Source organism: Giraffa tippelskirchi, chromosome 8 (genome assembly GCF_054371585.1).
Source record: "Giraffa tippelskirchi isolate mGirTip1 chromosome 8, T2T-mGirTip1v1.2.pri, whole genome shotgun sequence".
Lineage (NCBI taxonomy): Eukaryota > Metazoa > Chordata > Mammalia > Artiodactyla > Giraffidae > Giraffa > Giraffa tippelskirchi.
In genome coordinates, this window is record NC_137282.1 from 42,769,775 (window position 1) to 42,792,004 (window position 22,230).

Sequence of the window (22,230 nt, forward strand, 5' to 3'; positions counted from 1 at the left end):
TCACACTAGGTGACCTCTCCAGGCGAACTAGTGCAAAATCAAAATTACAGTGTGTAAAATATGAAAGCGCAACCTCTTGCACACCTCTATATTTTACACTGTATGGCCATTGTCACTAAAGCTCCCTGTCTACTGTGTGGCCGGAATAATGACAATTACTTGATGTTCTCTGTGAAGTGGTGTGATCATGACCATTTTTAGAATTGTTTAGCTTCCTTCTTTTCATGTTTCTATTTATTAGGGTCATTTATTCATGAGATACACCTCCCAATCCCCTGATTAGGACAGCTTACAGACCATCTAAGATTTGCACTGAAAGCATACGCACAGGAACCGTTGTGACAGTCAGCTGCCCCCAGTCCTCCACCTGCCAGCTCATGTTCAGCACCATGTCTCCTATTTCTTTTCTGAAGTGCAGTGTGGCCCCATGACCCATTTTTTTTTAAACTTTGTATTTTATATTGGAGGATAGCTGGTTAATTTGAACTGTGTTGATTAAATAACTTCATATTTATTAAGAATATAGGATAGTGACTGATATGTAGGAAGTATTAGACCAAGTGCTCATGATTGCCCATCACCAATACTAGTGTCTTAATTACCAAATCTTTATATTAAGCCCTGAACTCCGTGTGAGTCCTTCCACTTTGTTCTTCTCCTTCAATACTGTGTTGACTCATCTGGGTCTTTTGCCTCTCCATATAAAATTTATAGTGTTTTTGTCAATATCCATAAAACGAATTGCAGGGTTTTTGATTGAAACTGCACTGAGTCTATAGATCAAGTTGGGAAGAACTGACATTCTGACAGTATGGGATCTTTCTATTCATAAAAATGGAATATCTCTCTCTTCATTTAGTTGGTTGATTTTGTTCATCAGAGTTTTAAATTGTCCTCATACAGATCTTGTATAAATTTTGATAGATACTGATTGCTATTTAAAAAGTCATTTAAGCATGTATGTAGTATGTATCAGTGTCTGTGTCTGTGTGTGTTAAGTCGCTTCAGTTGTGTCTGACTCTTTGAGACTCTGCGGACTGTAGCCTGCCAGGCTCCTCTTGTCCATGGGATTCTCTGGGCAAGAATACTGGAGTGGGTTTCCATGCCCTCCTCCAGGGCATATTCCCGACCAGGGATCGAATCCACATCTTTTATATCTCCTGCATTGGTAGGTGGGTTCTTTACCATTAGTGCCACCTGGGAAGTGCAGTATGTATCAGTAAGTCAAAATATCTGAAATTAATAAAAATATATTTTTTGAGAAGACTATTTTAATAAGAAGAATGCCCCAACCAAAAGATATGCAAGCATCTTAAAAGAAAGTGAAGTTGCTGAGTTGTGTCCAACTCTTTGTACCCCATGGACTGTAGTCTGCCAGGCTCCCCTGTCTGTGGGATTTCCCAAGCAAGAATACTGGAGGGGGTTGCAATTTCCTTCTCTAGGGGATCTTCCCAGCCCAGGGATCAAACCCAGGTCTCCAGCATTGCAGGCAGACTCTTTACTGTCTGAGCCACCAAGGAAACATCTTAAAGATTAGGAATAAAAGCATCTTAAAGACTAGGAATAAAAGGACTTTTATAAGGAGGCCAAACAAAGTTAGATGGGACCAGGATCAGGAATTTGGACAAGAAATGAGCTCTGTTCAGTTGGTAGGGGTATCTCTGCCTTCTAATTTTTCCTGAGGCTGAGAATGCATCTAAGATCAGAATCCTTAGGGTCCTTATTTACAGACTACAAGTTAATGTGAAGTAAATATAAATTCTGAAAACCAATCATCCCATACACCATGGATATATTAGTCAAAATTCTCCACAGGCAAAGGTTTCTTTAAATAAATAAATAAATATATTTATTTTAAGGAATTAGGTCATGCAATCCCAGAGGTTGGCAAGTCCAAAATTTGCAGGGTGGAAAACCAGGGAAGAATTGGCCTGGAGTTCAAGGCTCAAGACCATCTGCTGGCAGGTTTCTCTCTTGCTCAGTCTTTTGTTCCATTCATGCCTTCAGTTGATTAGATGACCCTCAAAGAAACATCAAGCATAATAAAGTTTGACTACATATCTGGGCATTGGGGCCCAGCCAAGTCTGATACATAAAATTAATTAATGTGCATGGGATTATCTGGGGGTGTTAATTATATAGTCAAATTCAAGACACCTCTATTTAGTATTCTAGCTGGAAAAGGAAATGGCAACCCACTCCAGTACTCTTGCCTGGAAAATCCCATGGACAGAGAAGCCTAGTGGGCTATAGTCCATGGGGTCGCAAAGAGTCAGACACAACTGAGCGACTTCACTTTCATTTATTGGAGAAGGAAATGGCAACCCACTCCAGTGGTCTTGCCTGGAGAAACCCAGGGACGGGGAAGCCTGGTGGGCTTCCGTCTATGGGTCGCGCAGAGTCGGCCATGACTGAAGTGACTTAGCAGCAGCAGCAGCTGTTTAGTATTCTAATTCATTAAATTTCAGACAGAGGACATGCATTTACAAATTTAGCAGAATTCCAGGAAGGATTCAGATACAGGTGGACAGGCACTTTTCTTGAGAAACAGTGTTAGTGTTAGTGATTTTCTTCTGACATTCAGTGTTTAATTAATGTTTTAAGAAGTCATGGAGATTTTATAAACCTGCAATTGTTCATCACGGTGTGGTTTAATAGTCTGGAAATAACATGTTGTGATGTATAATATTCTCTGAATCCATTAGTTTCTTTAACTTTGTTTTTTTGTCACTAATATACTAGGCTCATTATGCTTACCTTTTTTATCACTCTGAGTAATAAGACTCGCTAAATGTGGACTCTAAATATTATCCCCTGTAGATATTCTTTTAGCTGCCTTATTTATTTGATGTTCAGTTAACATTGGCAGTGAATCAGTTGAATAATGATACCAAAAGCTTTTAGCAATTTTCTTATTAGAACATGTATATTGGTCTTAAAAATACATATGCATAAAACTGTCTACTCAGTTCAAAATAAAGGAATAGAAACACAGTAAAATGAAAATAAATGAATTTATATCAATTACAATATATATAAATTAAAAAAATAATTAATATAAACTTATATACTCAACAAACTAGCGGCTTGAATTTTCATACAATTAATTTTTCATATTTGGATAATTTAATTACCAATACTTGGAATTTAAAAAATTTCTCCTTGCTATTCTTTGGAACTCTGCATTCAAATGGGTATATCTTTCCTTTTCTCCTTTGCTTTTCGCTTCCCGTCTTTTCACAGCTATTAGTAAGGCCTCCTCAGACAGCCATTTTGCTATTTTGCATTTCTTTTTCTTGGGGATGGTCTTGATTCCAGTCTCCTGTACAATGTCACGAACCTCCATCCCTAGTTCATCAGGCACTCTGTCTATCAGCTCTAGTTCTTTAAATCTATTTCTCACTTCTACTGTTTAGTCATAAGGGATTTGATTTAGGTCATACCTGAATGGTCTGGTGGTTTTCTCCACTTTCTTCAATTTCAATCTGAATTTGGCAATAAGGAGTTCATGATCTGATCCACAGTCAGCTCCTGGTCTTGTTTTTTGTGACTGAATAGAGTTTCTATATCTTTGGCTGCAAAGAATATAATCAATCTGATTTCGGTGTCGACCACTGGTTCTGTCCATGTTCTCTTGAGTTGTTGGAAGAGGGTGTTTGCTATGACCAGCACGTTCTCTCGGCAGAACTCTATCAGCCTTTGCCCTGCTTCATTCTGTACTCCAAAGCCAAATTTGCCTGTTACTCCAGGTGTTTCTTGACTTCTTATTTTTGCATTCCAGTCCCCTATAATGAAAAGGACATCTTTTTTGGGTGTTAGTTCTAGAAGGTCTTGTAGGTCTTCATAGAACTGTTCAACTTCAGCTTCTTCGCTGTTACTGGTCAGGGCATAGACTTGAATTACCATGATATTGAGTGGTTTGCCTTGGAAACGAACAGAGATCATTCTGTTGTTTTTGAGATTGCATCCAAGTACTGCATTTCAGACTCTTTTGTTGACTATGATGGCTACTCCATTTCTTCTTAGGGATTCCTGCCCACAGTAGTAGATATAATGGTCATCTGAGTTAAATTCACCCAATCCAGTCCATCTTAGGAATCAGTTCACTGATTCCTAGAATGTCGATGTTCACTCTTGTCATCTCCTGTTTGACCACTTCCAATTTGCCTTGATTCATGGACCTAACATTCCAGGTTCCTATGCCATATTGCTCTCTACAGCATCGAATCTTGCTTCTATAACCAGTCCCATTCTCAACTGGGTGTTGTTTTTGCTTTGGCTCCATCCCTTCATTCTTTCTGTTGTTATTTCTCCACTGATCTCCAGTGTCTTCTCCAAAACCACAGTTCAAAAAAAAAAAAGCTTCAATTCTTCGGTGCTCAGCTTTCTTTCTAGTCCAACTCTCACATCCATACATGACTACTGGAAAAACAATAGCCTTCAATAGATGGGATTTTTGTTGGCAAAGTTGCACCTCTGCTCTTTAATATGCTATCTAGGTTGGTCATAACTTTTCTTCTAAGGAGTAAGTGTCTTTTAAATTCATAGCTGCAATCACCATCTGCAGTGATTTTGGACAGCAAAACAGTAAAGTCTTTCACTGTTTCCACTGTTTCCCCGTCTATTTGCTATGAAGTGATGGGACCGGATGCCATGATCTTAGTTTTCTGACTGTTGAGTTTTAAGCCAACTTTTCCACTCTCCTCTTTCACTTTCATCAAGAGGTTCTTTAGTTCTTCTTCACTTTCTGCCATATGGGTAGTATCAAATGCATTTTTGAGGCGATCGATATTTCTCCTGGCAATCTTGATTATAGCTTGTGCTTCTTCCAGTCCAGCATTTCTCATGATGTACTCTGCATATAAGTTAAATAAGCAGGGTGACAATATACAGCCTTGACATATTCCTTTTCTTATTTGGAACCAATCTGTTGTTCCATGTTCAGTTCTAACTGTTGCTTCCTGACCTGTATACAGATTTCTCAAGAGGTAGGTCAGGTGGTCTGGTATTCCCATCTCTCTCAGTAAAGCAGAAGTAGATTGTTTTTGAGAACTCTCTTGCTTTTTCTATGACCCAATAGATGTTGGCAATTTGATCTCTGGTCCCTCTGCCCTTTCTAAAAGCAGCTTGAACATCTGGAAGTTCACCGTTCATGTATTGCTGAAGCCTGGCTTGGCTAATTTTGAGAATTACTTTACTAGCATGTGAGATGAGAGCAATTGTGTGGTAGTCTGATCATTCTTTGGCATTGCCTTTCTTCGGAATTGGAATGACAACTGACCTTCTCCAGTCCTGTGGCCACTGCTGTGTTTTCCAAATTTGCTGGCATATTGAGTGCAGCACTTTCACTGCATCATCTTTCAGGATTTGAAGTAGCTCAACTGGAATTCCATCACCTCCACTAGCTTTGTTTATAGTGATGCTTCCTAAGGCTCACTCGACTTCACATTTCAGAATGTCTGGCTCTAGGTGAGTGATCACACCATGGTGATTATCTGGGTCATGAAGATCTTTTTCGTATAGCTCTTCTGTGTATTCTTGCCACGTCTTTTTAACATCTTATGCTTCTGTTAGGTCCCTACCATTTCTGTCCTTTATTGAGCCCATCTTTGCATGGAAAGTCCCCTTGGTATCTCTATTTTTCTTGATGCTGCTGCTAAGTCGTTTCAGTCGTGTCCGACTCTGTGCGACCCCATAGACGGCAGCCCACCAGGCTCCGCCATCCCTGGGATTCTCCAGGCAAGAATACTGGAGTGGGTTGCCATTTCTTTCTCCAGTGCATGAAAGGGAAAAGTGAAAGTGAAGTCGCTCAGTCGTGTCCGACTCTTAGCGACCCCATGGACTGCAGCCTACCAGGCACCTCCGTCCATGGGATTTTCCAGGCAAGAGTACTGGAGTGGGGTGCCATTGCCTTCTCCACTATTTTTCTTGAAGAGATCGCTAATCTTTCCCATTCTATTGTTTTCCTCTATTTGCACTGATCACTGAGGAAGGCTTTCTTATCTCTCCTTGCTATTCTTTGGAGCTCTGTATTCAAATGGATTTATCTTTCCTTTGCTCCTTTGCCTTTTGCTTCTCTTCTTTCCATAGCTATGTGTAAGGCCTCCTCAGACATCCACTTTGTCTTTTAGGATTTCTGTTTCTTGGGGATGGTCTTGATCCCTGCCTCCTGTACAATGTCATGAACCTCCACCCATAGTTCTTCAGGCACTCTATCAGATCTAATCCTTTGAATCTATTTCTCAGTTCCAGTGTATAATTGTAAGGGATTTGATTTAGGTCATACCTGAATGGTCTAGTGGTTTTCCCTACTTTCTTCAATTTAAGTGTGAATTTGGCAATAAGGAGTTCATGATCTGAGCCACAGTCAGCTCGCAGTCTCATTTTTTGCTAGCTGTATAGAGCATCTCCATCTTTGGCTGCAAGGAATATAATCAATCTGATTTCGGTATTGACCATCTGTTGATGCCCATGTGTAGAGTCTTCTCTTGTGCTGTTGGAAGTTTGTGTTTGCTATGACTAGTGTGTTCCTTTGGCAAAACTCTATTAGCCTTTGCTCTGCTTCGTTCTGTACTCCAAGGCCAAATTTGCCTCTTACTCCAAGTATTTCCTGACTTCCTACTTTTGCATTCCAGTCCCCTATAATGAAAAGTACATCTTTTTGGATGTTAGTTCTAGAAGGTCTTGTAGGTCATCATAGAACCATTCAACTTCTGCTTCGTCAGCATTAATGGTAGGGGCATAGACTTGGATTACTCTGATATTCAATGGTTTGTCTTGTAAATGAACAGAGATCATTCTGTCATTTTTGAGATTACATCCAAGTACTGCATTTTGGACTCTTTTGTTGACTATGATGGCTACTCCATTTCTTCTAAGGGGCTGTTGCCCACAATAGTAGACATAATGTTCATCTGACTCATTTGAAAAGATTGCTGGGAAAGATTGAGGACAGGAGAAGATGGGGACAACAGAGGATGAGATGGTTGGATGGCATCACCAACTCAAAGGACATTGGTTTGGGTGGACTCCGGGAGTTGGTGATGGACAGAGAGGCTAGTGTGCTGTGGCTCAGGGGGGTCACAAAGATTCGGACATGACTGAGTGACAGAACTGAAGTGAACTGAGTTAAATTCACCCATTCCAGTCCATTCTCGTTCACTGATTCCTAAACTGTCGACGTTCACTCTTGCCATCTCATTTGACCACTTCCAATTTGCCTTGATACATGAACCTAACATACACCCATAAGTCAATTGAAAACTAGAGAGAAGACCCAAATAGACATTTTTCCAAAGAAGATAGAAATATGCACAAACAAGAGGCACCTGACGACATTCTAAATATTGCTAATTATCAGAGAAATACAAATTAAATCCACAATGAGATATCACCTCACAACTTGTCAGAAAGGCTATCTTCAAAAAGTCTACAAAGAACCAATTGGAAAAAAAAAAAGAGTGCTAGTACAGTGATGATGGGTAGGTAAATTTGTGCAGTTAGTATGAAAAACTATGAATTTTCTTCAAGAAACTAAAAATAGGACTACCATATTATACAGTAGTACTACTCCTAAGAAAACAGAGACACTAATTCAAAAAGATAAGTGCAATCCAATGCTAACAGCAGCATTATTTACAGTAGAAAGATGTAAAAGCAAGCTAATGTTTAACAGGGCTTCCCTGGTGGCTCAGCTGGTAAAGAGTCTGCCTGCAATGTGGGAGACCTGGGTTTGATCCCTGGGTTGGGAAGATCCCCCAGAGACAGGAACAGCTATCCACTCCAGTACTCTGGCCTGGAGAATTACATGAACTCTATAGTCCATACGGAGAAGGCAATGGCACCCCACTCCAGTACTCTTGCCTGGAAAATCCCATGGACGGAGGAGCCTGGTAGGCTACAGTCCATGGGGTCGCTAAGAGTTGGACACGACTGAGCGACTTCACTTTCACCTTTGCCTTTCATGCACTGGAGAAGGAAATGGCAACCCACTCCAGTATTCTTGCCTGGAGAATCCTAGGGACGGCGGAGCCTGGTGAGCTGCCGTCTGTGGGGTCGCACAAAGTCGGACACGACTGAAGCGACTTAGCATAGCATAGCATAGCATAGCATAGCATAGCATAGCATATAGTCCATAGGGTATCAAAGAGTCACACATGACTGAGCAACTTTTGTAATATCCATCAACAGATGACTAGATAAAGAAGAGATGGTATATTTATGCAATGGAATACTACTCAGTCATTAAAAATATAAATTCTATCATTTGCAACAACGTGGATGGGCTTAGAGGCTATTATGCTTAGTGTAATAAATCAGACAGAGAAACAGATACTCTGTGTTATCATTTATGTGTAGAATCTAAAAAAATAAAACAAATGAATATAACAAAAGGTAAATAGACATGGATATAGGGAACAAATTAGAGGTTACTAATTTAGTTGAAAAAGGAAAGCAGGGAGGGGTGAGATAAGGATACAGAATTAAGGGACACAAACTAATATGTACAAAATAAATAAGTAACCAGGAAATAAATGATATTAAATACAAACAAAAAGTAAGGGAAGAAATGTGAAGGTTAAGATATAACCAATATACTTTCAGGCTATTTAATAGCATAATCTACATTTTCCAAAATATTAGTGAATGCATCTTTAGTTATGCTTAGTTGTCATCTAATAATCAATTAAAAAGTGGATGATATTAAAAAAGATGGCAATTAAAACAATTTTAAAAAACATAAGCCCTAGGAGACTTCAGTTCAGTTGCTCAGTTGTGTCCAACTCTTTGCAACCCCATGGATTGCAGCATGCCAGCCATCCCTGACCATCACCCACTCCCGGAGTCTACTCAAACTCATCTCCATGGAGTTGGTGATGCCATCCAACCATCTCATCCTCTGTCGTCCCCTTCTCCTCTCGCCTTCAATCTTTCCCAGCATCAGAGTCTTTTCAATTGAGTCAGTTCTTCGCATCAGTTCAGTTCAGTCACTCAGTGTGTCCGACTCTTTGAGACCTCATGAATCGCAGCACGCCAGGCATCCCTGTCCATCACCAACTCCTGGAGTCTACCCAAACCTGTGTCTATCGAGTCGGTGATGCCATCCAGCCATCTCATCTTCTGTCGTCCTCTTCTCCTCCTGCCCCCAATCCTTCCTAGCATCAGGGTCTTTTCCAATGAGTCAATTCTTCGCATGAGGTGGCCAAAGTATTGGAGTTTCAGCTTCAACATCAGTCCTTCCAATGAACACCCAGGACTGATCTCCTTTAGGATGGACTGGTTGGATCTTCTTGCAGTCCAAGGGACTCTCAAGAGTCTTCTCCAACACCACAGTTCAAAAGCATCAATTCTTTGGCGCTCAGCTTTCTTCACTGTCCAACTCTTACATCCATACATGACCACTGGAAAAACCACAGCCTTGGCTAGATGGACCTTTGTTGGCAAAGTAATGCCTCTGCTTTTAAACATGCTATCTAGGTTGGTCATAACCTTCCTTCCAAGGAGTAAGCGTCTTTTAATTTCATGGCTGCAATCACCATCTGCAGTGATTTTGGAGCCCCCAAAAATAAAGTCTGACACTGTTTCCACTGTTTCCCCATCTATTTCCCATGGAGTGATGGGACCAGATGCCATGATCTTAGTTTTCTGAATGTTGAGCTTTAAGCCAACTTTTTCACTCTCCTCTTTCACTTTCATCAAGAGGTTCTTTAGTTCTTCTTCACTTTCTGCCATAAGGGTGGTATCATCTGCATATCTTTGCATCATGTGGCCAAAATATTGGAGTTTCAGCTTTGGCATCAGTCCTTCCAGTGAATATAGAGAATATATAGAGAATATATCCAGTGGATCTCCTTTGGATCACATAATAACTACTTTTCTTTTTAGAAGTTTAAAAGGAGTTATATACACCTCTTCCTATCTTTTAATATATAAGGATGGGCTCGACACACAGACTATTAATGCACGTTGTCCTGAGAGTCTATGATTTCTAGAGACGCACACAAAGTTGCAGGACTGAAGAAAGACCATTCCCAGGTCATTTGCTGTATTCACTTTTCCAGGGACAAAAAATGGGTTATTTGTGGATTTTGCTAGTGGAAACATCCTAAGCACAAAATTTCAGTGCTTGATTCTCAACTCTGCCTTTCTTACTTTGTACTTCCCTAAGTTCTATCCTCCATCAGTCTCAGATTTTAGACTATCAATTAGCCTTTTTTAAAATTCCACTTTTTCCTAAGTGAATTAATTTGAATTCTAATATTTGAATACAAAAATTCTGACTCCAGATGTTCCCTTCTTAAAATGTCTGTTCATTAGTTCATGAAAATACTTAACAAAACAAACACAGCAAGACACTCCTTTATTTCCTTGATACTGCTTTTGTAATCTTTTATGTTGAAACTAAATAAAAGAATAATCTCACTATTGTCAAAATGCATTATTTCCATCTTTTAAGATAGAAAAAAATACTGCACCATCTATAAACCATCATTAGGGGTCCATTTTAATGAGCCACACAAGCTAGTCAGATGAATGATTTCATAATAGAAATAATAAAACTCTCATGCCTTCAGTTTTGAAGTTGTTTATTCTTGTTACAGAGAAGGTCTCTAAAGATACTCCTTTAAAAAAATGTACTAAACATGAGGACATGACTAGTCAACTGACAGCTTTATCTGTGATTAGATAGTCCTTATCTTTGTTTTATTCCTCTGGCACTCTTTGAAGAAGGACAAAGGTTCTGTTTTGATAAAATCATTGAAGCTTATAAAATGAATCAAATTAAAGCTAATCATTTAGTTAATGTACAAAGTGTACATGTCCTACATTTTTGAAACCACATAGTGAACAACAAGAACTAATAAAATATTTAAATAAATTAAAACTAAAAAAAGCCTTGGCTATTATTCATTATTAATTATCTCTCATGAATACTCTCATTGTATCAGGCTTTCTCATTATCAATATATAGTTTTATATATATTTTAGAATACTTTAATGGTAACTAAAACAAATTACAATTTTTTAAAAAATATTGCATTTTAAAATTTGGTGAAAATTTTCTATTAATATTTTAATGAAGGGATCTCTAGCTAATATTAAGATCTTGGTTGATTTAAACAAATCGACTGATTTAACCATCTATTCAGGTATATGTGGAAAAGATTAAAAATTAAAGTAGTATAATTTATATTAATAGAAACTTTTTCCTACAAATACTTGAAGTATATGTTGCATTTATCTATGAAGTAAATTGAACTCAAAATTCAGAGAGATAAATGCTTGAGCCAAATCAACTTATCTCTCTGAATAAGACCTCAACCTAAACAGGAGCATGGCTATATACAGAGACACTACTTAGTATTAATAACATTGAGAATATGCTTATAGTATTCCATTTCATAATTAAGGATAAAAGTTTATTAACTTGCCAGAATAGACAAGATAAAATGGAGCAACTATATTTGATTTTGATATTTTATTCCAAATTCAAACTTAATTAATGGATGAACTATATTGACTATTGTTGTTCAGTTGGTCAGTCACGTCCAACACTTTGCAACCCCAAGGACTGCAGCACACCAGACTTCCCTGTCCTTCACCATCTCCTGGAGTTTGCTCAGTCTCATGTCTATTGAGTTGGTGATGTCATCCAACCATTTCGTCCTCTGTTGTCCCGTTCTCCTCCTGCCTTCTATCTTTTCCAGCATCAGGGTCTTTTCCAATGAGTCATTTCTTTGCATCAGGTGGCCAAGTATTGGAGTTTCAGCTTCAGCATCATTCCTTCCAATGAATATTCAGGACTGATTAAAGACCTACAAGACCTGCTAGAACTAACACCCAAAAACGATGTCCTTTTCATCATAGAGGATGCGAAAGCAAAAGTAGGAAATCAAGAGATACCTGGAGTAACAGGCAACTTTGACCTTGGAGTACAAAATGAAGCAGGGCGAAGGTTACGAGTTTTGCCAAGAGAACACATTGTCATAGCAAACATCCTCTTCCAACAACACAAGAGATGACTCTACACATGGACATCACTAGATGGTCAAAACTGAAAGAGGATTAATTATATTCTTTGCAGTCAAAAATGGAGAAGCTCTATACAGTCAGCAAAAATGAGGCCAGGAGCTGACTGTGGCTCAGATCACTAAATTCTTATGGCAAAATTGAGATTTGAAGTGAAGAAAGTAGGGAAAACCACTAGACCATTCAGGTATGACCTAAATCAAATCCCTTACAATCATACACTGGAAGTAGGAAATAGATTCAAGGGATTATATCTGATAGACAGAGTGCCTGAAGAACTATGGGTGGATGTTCATGGCACTGTACAGGAGGCAGTGATCAAGACCATCCCAAGAAAAAGAAATGCAAAAACGCAAAATGGTGGCCCGAGGAGGCCTTAAAATAGGTGAAAAAAGAAGAGATGTTAAAGGCAAAGGAGAAAAGGATAGATATACCCATCTGAATGCAAAGTCCATCTAGTCAGTTGAGTTCAGTTGCTCAGTCCTGTCTGATTCTTTGTGACCCCATGTACTTCCTGTCCATCAACAACTCCTGGAACTTTTCAAACTCATGTCCATAGAGTCGGTGATGCCATCCAACCACCTCATCCTCGGTTGTCACTATTTTCTCCTACCTTCAATCTTTCCCAGCATCAGGGTCTTTTCAAATAAGTCAGTTCTTCGCATCAGGTGGCCAAAGTATTGGAGTTTCAGCTTCAGCTTCAGCATCAGTCCTTCCAATCAATATTCAGGATTGATTTCCTTTAGGACTGACTGGTTTGATCTCCTTGCAGGCCAAGTTACTCTCAAGAGTCTTCTCCAACACAGTAGTTCAAAAGCATCAATTCTTTGGTGCTCAGCTTTCCTTATAGGCCAATCTCACATCCATACATGACTACTGGAAAAACCATACCTTTGACTAGATGGACCTTTGTGACCCTGGTTTAATGTCTCTCCTTTTTAATATGCTGTCTAGGTTCGGTCATAGCTTTTCTTCCAAGGAGCAAGCATCTTTTAATTTCATGGCTGCAGTCACCATCTTCAGTGATTTTGGAGTCCAAGAAAATAAAATCTTTCTGTGTTTCCACTGTTTCCCCATCTCTTTGCCATGAAATGATGAGACCGGATGCCATTATCTTAGTTTTCTGAATGTTGAGCTTTAAGCCAACTTTTTCACTCTCCTCTTTCACTTTTATCAAGAAGCTCTTTAGTTCTTCTTTGCTTTCTGCCATAAGGGTAGTGTCATCTGCATATCTGAAGTATTGATATTTCTGCCAGCAATCTTGATTCCAGCTTGTGCTTCATCCAGCCCAGCATTTCTCATAATGTACTCTGCATATAAGTTAAATAAGCAGGGTGTCAATACACTGCCTTGAAGTACTCCTTTTCCTATTTGGAACCAGTCTGCTCTTCCATGTCCAGTTCTAACTGTTGCTTCATACAGATTTCTCAGGAGGCAGGTCAGTTGGTCTGGTATTTCCATCACTTTAAGAATTTTCCACAGTCTGTCTATTATTCTACAGTGTCTGACTATTAATTAGGTCTTGAGTTTTGTGTAGAGAAACATAATATTATAACAAAATTCCACTTATTTTATAGGATATTTCCTAACGTGTATATTCAAACACTAGTATGTCCAGTGAAGAGTATAAACTTTTAGCCTTAAAATGTAATATTTTTAACAAGATTATATTATGTAACTAGCTATATTTATTAGTAAATACCAGAAAATGTAGCACACAAAATAAAATTATAGAATTATAGAATTATTTTCTTTATGGACTTAATTTTCACATTGATTTAAAAAATCAAATTTACCATTATAGCATAGGTGTTTGCAAGGACAAAATCAAAACACATGGATTATTCTGAAAAATCAATCTGTCAATATTCTGCCTTTGTAATATTCAAGACTTGAAGATAAAATTGGTCCATTTAGTTTTGTTTAAAATGTTATCTAACTCATCTATTAAGTAGCAAAAATGTATACATTTTAAATATAATGCAATAAAAATTAACAGTGAAGTCTCCAGAACTTTCTTAAAATTTGCCATCTGAATTATTTGAGAAACAATATTGTGTGACTCCTTAGAAGTACATTCACAGGTTATCACTGAGTCCAATTTTTTGGTGTTACTTATTTCTTCTCTGATTCTTTCACTCCTTTTTCTAAAAACCTGTCCAGACATGTATTTTCACCTAGTATCATAATTGCTTGATAAATTTTAATACTGTCTTTTTAAAAATTAAAAATATAATAATAATGTAAAGATTTTTAATTGGATACTATTTGACATGCATAGGTAAAAGAATATGACTAGAAAAGTTTATTTTTCCCAAATATTTTCAAAATATTTTTCAATTTTATTTGTTGATAAGTATTTAGATCATATCTCTAAAGCATCTATTTTAATTTTATTAGTTTTAATTAAGGCTTAAATAAAGTGGTAAACCTGAGAATAATGGCTAATTATACAAAGGCTACAGATGACCAATTATAAACACAGTTTCTACTGGGACACTTTCACATTGCTTTACTTGCATGCCGCATGCATGCTAAGTCACTTCGGTTGCGTCAAACTCGTTGAGACCCCATGTACTGTAGCCTGTCAGGTTCTTCTGTCCATGGGATTTCCCAGGCAAGAGTACTGGAGTGGGTTGCCATTTCCTTCTCCAGGGGATCTTCCCGACCCAGGCATCAAACCGTGTCTCTTATGTCTCCCTGTACTGGCAAGCGGGTTCTTTACCATTAGTGCCACCTGAGAAGTTAGTAGCATTATATTCATGTATAACTGATAAACTTCTAAGTATTGTAACTGTTCATTTTATGTGTGAAGAGTTTGGAGTTGGCATTGGTTAGAAGATGTATTTCATTACTTTCACCAGGTATTTGAACTTCTACATGCCAGACTTTTCTTATGGGTAAAGTGGAAAAAGTACTGTAATATAATTTCTTGACCTATGTGTGTTGTTGTGAGGTTATTCAATATCATTCTATTATGTTAGAACGTTTCATTCATTTGATTTCAAATCTGTGTTGATGAGTGATGAAAGCTACTTGGTCATATCTAATGTTTATTTAAAAACTACATTAAATTCTGAGTAGATAACAGTATGGATAGGATGTAAGAGGGGAGACATATTTATTATCTAACAATAAAAATTAGTTTAGAATGAATGTCTTCTATAGACATGACCTTAATTTACCTGATGTTTTATAAGGATCAAATTAGCATCCATCATTTAAATGTCTGTAATTATCAATTATCTGTCTTTGAAATTTAACATTTGTTAAATTGCTCCTATGAAAAGGCAGTTTGAAAAAAAGGAAAGCAATAAATGCAACCCTGGAATAGCAGGTTTATAAATGCATAGTGACAGGGATTATTAATCACTGCAATGAAATTAACAGTGCATAGTTAAGATAAAATCATTCTGTTCATGGGCTAGAAGAATATTACAGAGACCTTTAAATGTATTAATGTGATCTAATATAAATCCAGTTTTAAACTTTAAAAATAGTTATGAGGTTCAGTAAATTTCACTCTAAGTCAAAAATGCATTTGAAATATGGGGCATTTTTTCCCCTAACACATCTAAATAATGCCTTAAAGAGCTCTGGAATGGACAGCTCAAAATAACTCCTGTTAAACTAGGTACAAATAAGTGACATAGGACACTGTGGAAAGCACATGAAAATATCAGATTGTATTTGAGAACGGTTAGAGACATTGTTTTTTCTCCCCAGCATTTTAAAAACAAATTATTTAAGAGGAATACTTATTTCCAGAAAAAATTAGAGGTGTGCACTTTATTTAAATAAGATATCATGGGAATTTCTCTGGAGGTCCAGTGGATAAGACTCCGTGTTTCCACAGCAGCAGGCATAGATTTGATCCCTGGACAGGGAGCTAAGATCCCTCTAGGCACGTTCAAAAAAAAAAAGGTACCATAATACATACAAATTTTGGAGGTTAAGAGCATAAAATTGATTGTTTCTATTTATCTCATATTGCTACTTCATAGTCTCTAATTAAGGAAACAGTTTTAAAAGTAACTTTATTTCTTCTAGCATATATTAAATATATGTGTGGTTCAAATCCTTAAAACTTCCACTGTTAACATTAGTGAAATTATGGAGTTCCAAAGTGAATCTTAAAGGTGCCAACAATATCCATTTATGCAGTCTAAGTCAGTTATCTTAAAAATAGAGATCGATGCTCTGTATTTCACTTATTTCTTACAAATTGTGAAGAATTTTGATATGAATTTAATCTTTTCAATGACTTTCATTTCTTCCCAGAATACTAAAATGAAATCTTTTTAGCAGATTTGCTTCTTAGTTTTATACATGTCCTTTCAATATTTCCTCCCCCAATATTTCTCTAAATTTCTCAAGGAATGGCATAAAGGTCTTTATAAAAATAGAAGATAAAGTTAAAATTAATTTTTGGAGATATCAAAAGAAGTGGCAGTTTAATTTCACAAGCATAATTTACTCATGTACTTCTCTATTCATACTTTTTCTGCAAAACAAAGCATTTATATGTGGAATATAAAATTTCATACAAACAAATGTATACAGCAAAACAGAAATGGACTCACAGATACAGAAAACAAGCCAGTGGCTACCAGTGGGGAGAAGGGAGGGTGGATGGGCAATTGGGGGCATGAAATTAATGGACAGATACCACTATGTATAAAATAGATAAGCAATAAAGATATATTGCATAGTATAGGGAATTATAGCTATAATCTAAAAGACTATAAACTGTAAAAATACTGAATTACTATGGGTTTCCCAGGTGGCACCAGTGGTAAAGAACCTGCCTTCAAATGCAGGAGACACAAGAGACACGGGTTTGATCCCTGGGTTGGGAAGATTCCCTGGAGGAGGGCATAGCAATCCACTCTAGTATTCTTGCCTGACAAATCCCATGGACAGAAGAACCTGGCATGCTGCAGTCCATGAGTTCGCAGAGAGTTGGACATGACTGAGCCACTAGGCACACACACACACCTAAAACGAATATAATATTGTAGATCAACTATACTTCAATAAAAGTGCCAAAAATAAGTCAGATTATTTATGAATTTTATTTCTTATTTGAAAACAATTTTAGATTAATAGGAAAGCTGCAAGTATCTCATTTTCCCCTAATGCTACCTTTTTACATTACCCTGATGTATTATAAGGACTAAATATTTAATGTCACTATAATACTATTGACTAAACTACTAACTTTTTCAGATTTCATGATTTTCCCACTAATGACTTACGTATTTTTATTTTTGTTCAAACACTCAATCCAAGACACCAAGTTGCATTTAGTCATCATGTCTCCTTAGCCTCCTTCAGTCTCTGAAAGTGTCTCAGTCTTTCCATATTCTTTATGATCATTATAAGTTCAAAGAATATTGGTCAGGTATTTTGTATAATATCCCTCAGTTCAACCTTGTGTTATGCTTTTATTATTCATAAAAAGACTAAAATTATAGATTTGAGGAATACTAACATAGAGATGAAGTGTTTTCTTACATTATTACAGCGTGTACATAACAGCATGGCTTATTTCTGGTGATGTCAATATTGATGGTTAAAGATGTATCTGCTCAGTTTCTACACGGAAAAGTTATTTTATTTTGCTTTCCATACTCTATTCACTAGAAGTGAGTCACTAAGCCCAGGCCACACTCAAGAGGATAGTGATTAAGCTCCATCTCCAAGAGAGAGGAGTATTTAAAATTTAGTGGACATTTGTTAAAACTGACACAGTGATTAATAAATATTTGTGTGTGTGTGTGTGTGTGTGTGTGTTAATTGCTCAGTGGTTTCTGACTCTTCAACCCCATAGACTGTAGCCTGCCAGGCTCCTCTGTCCATGGAATTCTCCAGACAAGAATACTGAAATGAGTAGCTGTTCCCTTCTCCAGGGGATCTTTCCAACCCAGGGACTGAATGCAGGTCTCCCAAACTTCAGGTGAATTCTTTACCATACGAGCCACCAGGGAAGCCCAAGAATACTGGAGTGGGTAGCCTATCCCTTTCCCAGGGAATCTTCCTGATCCAGGAATTGAACCAGGGTCTCCTGAATTGCAGGCAGATTCTTCAACTGCTGAGCTACCCAAGAAGCCCCCTTGCTTTTTTTTATAATACATTAATTATTTGGAGCCTCCTTCCCTTCTTCTTTTGATCCTTCTTCTCCCTTCCTTTTTCCCTTCTTTTCCCTTATAGAGATGGTGCAAAGGAGTGTTCTCTCATGTCTGTAAGCTGAGTCTCAAGGCTGGCCTTCACCAACACTTGTGCCCTCATTTTGAACTAAGGCTGAGTTCAGTACATGTTACCTGCGCCTTCATAGGAATAGGCATTTCCCACACCCCAACTCCCATTCCATTCCCCAGCTGCAATAATTTCAGGCTGTATATTGCTCTTCTTTCACCTGAAGATCAAGGCTTTTGTCCCTCACGAGTGACTAAGAGATAGGAAACCGTGCCTTGGTGAGCTTTGGTGTTGGCCTCCATCCTTCTCGGCCTGCTCCAACACTTTCCGCCAGTACTCAAGAGCTACAGGCATGAACGATGTCCCCCCGAAAATTCAGCTGAGTTGACTCTGGGCAAGGTTTTAGTGATGGCAAATGTTCTCCACTTCCAAGCCAGCATTTTGGGGAAAGCTATGTCAGTTATTCACCCTGATCTTCCCTATGAATTGTTAAAGAAAAGAAAAAAATAATTGCATGTAACACATTAAAAAAAGCAAGGAAGACTATTCAAAACTACTGAATAGGGAAGAAAAATTGAACACAATTTCACTGACATAAAAGGTGGATTTTTAAACATTGGAAAGAGCCAGTGGAAAAATACTGGAGTGAATCAGAGGAAAGACAGGTCAAGGCAATCAGGCCATCTGTGTTCCCTAAGTATTGGTAATGAAAGTTAAGCACTTACCCTCCCACAGAGAATTATAGAGAGAACCCTTCTTTTCTTGATGACTCAGAAAAACATTCCTGTGGAAGATTTAAATTTCAAAAGTACAGAAAAAGAATTTACCATCACAAAGTTTCTATACATGTTTCTATGAAAAGGAAGCGCAGGCTGCAATAGTCAGGAAAGAGCCTGTTCAACGTCTTAGTTAAAGTGCAGGACTTGCTGGATGGAAGCCTGTAAGAGGGCGCAGCCATATTTCTATGATCTCCTGGAACTTCCCCTTCTCACATTAGCCCATGCTTGGCCTTTCACAATTCATTAGAACTTCTAGCTTAATCTCACATGGCACTTGCCATATAAGCCTATCCATGCATCTCTCTCTAGATTTTGGTTTACTTGTTTATCATGTAACAGGGGTTCTGGGGCCATTTCAAGAAATCTTAAATCTGCATCTGTCCAGCTTGTTTTCCTAGCTGTAAGGACAGGAGAGATGTCCTATCCAGCTCTCTACATCTCTGGGCTGAAATCGGAAGGACAACAGCTTATATTTTTATTGTGTATCTGTCAGTTGCTCAGTCGTATCCAACTGTTAGCGACCCCATGGACTATAGCCCACCAGGCTCCTCTGTCCAAGGGCTTCTCCAGACAAGATTACTGGAGTGAGTTGACATTTCCTTCTCCAAGGGATCTTCCTAACTCAGGGATCTAACCTGGGTCTCCTGCATTTCAGGCAGATACTTTACTATCAGAGCCATATGTTTTTATTACAGTATTTGAATATAATAAGTTGAAACAGTCTCCTTATCGTGGAAGAGGACTATGCAGTAGGTGTGCTTTAGAAGTACTTGTTAACTGTATTTATATACCAGAACATGAATTATAATAGATTTTATTACAAAAAAACAACAACTAAGAGTAGGCACTTCACATCATAGAAATAAATGTACATACTGAGGTGAAGAGAGTATAAGTGCTTTCTTAAGCATCATGTCTAATTTACAGCTCTTATCTCCAAACATAGATTCTTTCCTTTGCATCAGCCAGTCACTTATGATATTAATAATATATTTTTTACATAACGTGTTTCTGCATCCTGTCTATTATTTTGAGGCTTGCCTTCATTCAATAAAGAGAAGGAATGGAACGCTGAGTTAGCAGTAAATATAGATAGCCATCTGACCTGTCTCTTGAGAAACCTGTATGCAGGTCAGGAAGCAACAGTTAGAACTGGACATGGAACAACAGACGGGTTCCAAATAGGAAAAGGAGCACGAAAAGGCTGTATATTGTCACCCTGCTTATTTAACTTATATGCAGAGCACATCATGAGAAATGCTAGGCTGGAAGAAACACAAGCTGGAATCAAGATTGCCAGGAGAAATATCAATAACCTTAGATATGCGGATGACACCACCCTTATGGCAGAAAGTGAAGAAGAACTAAAGAGCCTCTTGATGAAGGTGAAAGAGGAGAGTGAAAAAGTTGGCTTAAAGCTCAACATTCAGAAAACTAAGATCATGGCATCTGGTCCCATCACTTCATGGGAAATAGATGGGGAAACAGTGGAAACAGTGTCAGACTTTATTTTTTGGGGCTCCAAAATCACCGCTGATGGTGATTGCAGCCATGAAATTAAAAGACACTTACTCCTTGGAAGGAAGATTATGGCCAACCTAGATAGCATATTTAAAAGCAGAGACATTACTTTGCCAACAAAAGTTCGTCTAGTCAAGGCTATGGTTTTTCCAGTGGTCATGTATGGATGTGAGAGTTGGACGGTGAAGAAAGCTGAGCGCCGAAGAATTGATGTTTTTGAACTGTGGTGTTGGAGAAGACTCTTGAGAGTCCCTTGGACTGCAAGGAGATCCAATCAATCCATCCTAAAAGAGATCAATCCTGGGTGTTCATTGGAAGGACTGATGTTGAAGCTGAAGCGCCAATACTTTGGCCACCTCATGCGAAGAGTTGACTCATTGGAAAAGACCCTAATGCTGGGTAGGATTGGGGGCGGGAGGAGAAGAGGACGACAGAGGATGAGATGGTTGGATGGCATCACCGACTCGATGGACATGGGTTTGGGTTGATTCCGGGAGTTGGTGACGGACAGAGTGGCCTGGCGTGCTGCAATTCATGTGGTCGCAAAGAGTCGGACACAACTGAGCGACTGAACTGAACTGAACTGATAGGTACAATAAAAATATCTTTTAATATGAAAATCACTTGCAGTCTTTTCATCTTTAGGAAACATTGACTTTTTTGTATCAAGTTGCAAGTCAAGTTGTTTCTGATTTTCTTTTGAGATTCCTTTTCAAGTTACAGATAGCAATAATTTGAAATGCCAACCACCTTTAATTATTTAAATCCTAAGGTTATTGAAAAAACTTGTCTTTGCTATTCTTCTCATTACCGATGTTTGCCTATTTATTTATAAACACTTTGTAAAATAGTCAAATGATTTCTGTGTGCCTTTATTAGCTATGAAGAAGATATAAAACCAGAAATAAAATTCATGAAGATAGACATTCAGGCAGGTACTGTGTTTGTTTTAGGTATATATGATTAGAGCTAAAGAAGCATGTGTGAGTCACTGATGAATTTTATATCTGGTTTCCTGTACAGCCCACGCAGAGTATTTTACTTAAACCTCTAATGATCTCTGGGCTTTGCGGGCAGTTCAATGGTAAATAATCTGCCTGCCAATGCAGGAAACGAAGGAGATAGGGGCTCAATCCCTGGGTTGAGAAGATCCACTGGAGAAGGGAGTGGCAACCCACTCCCATATTCTTGCCTGGAAAATCCCATGGATAGAGGAACCTGGCAGGCTACAGTCCAAACAGTTGCAGAGTGTGACATAATTGAGCACACACACATGGTAATGATCTCCAATACATAATAAGCTATTATTTTAAAAATATTTTATAGAGTTTATATGAAGTTTTAGCATATATGTACATATTTTATGTATATATATATATATATATTTAGGCTATATTAAATGGAAGACACAACAAATACTATCATTACAAGGGGTGTGTTACAGAGAAATATTTTATTATTATGCTTAAATTCTTTATAAGTTCCAGAAATCTATGTAAAGTTGTATGAATTACTTTTAAACAATACAGACTCATGAATCTAGCATTTAGCAACTATGCTAGCTTCTGAGAAAAGTTAAAGACAGACAGGCATTGTAATGAAAACAAAATCTAATAAGAGGGATGATATTTAAAAGCAACAACTAATTCCTAAAATGAAACAACGAAAGAAATACTATGATTACAAATAATAAAAAGAGTGA

The 22,230-nt window shown here is 37.9% G+C and overlaps 1 long non-coding RNA gene across 1 annotated transcript in view; it reads right to left on the reverse strand.

Moving 5' to 3' along the window:
* Positions 1-22,230, reverse strand: part of LOC145516428 (uncharacterized) — a 372,999-nt gene that overhangs the window by 221,386 nt on the left and 129,383 nt on the right. The window lies entirely within an intron of this gene.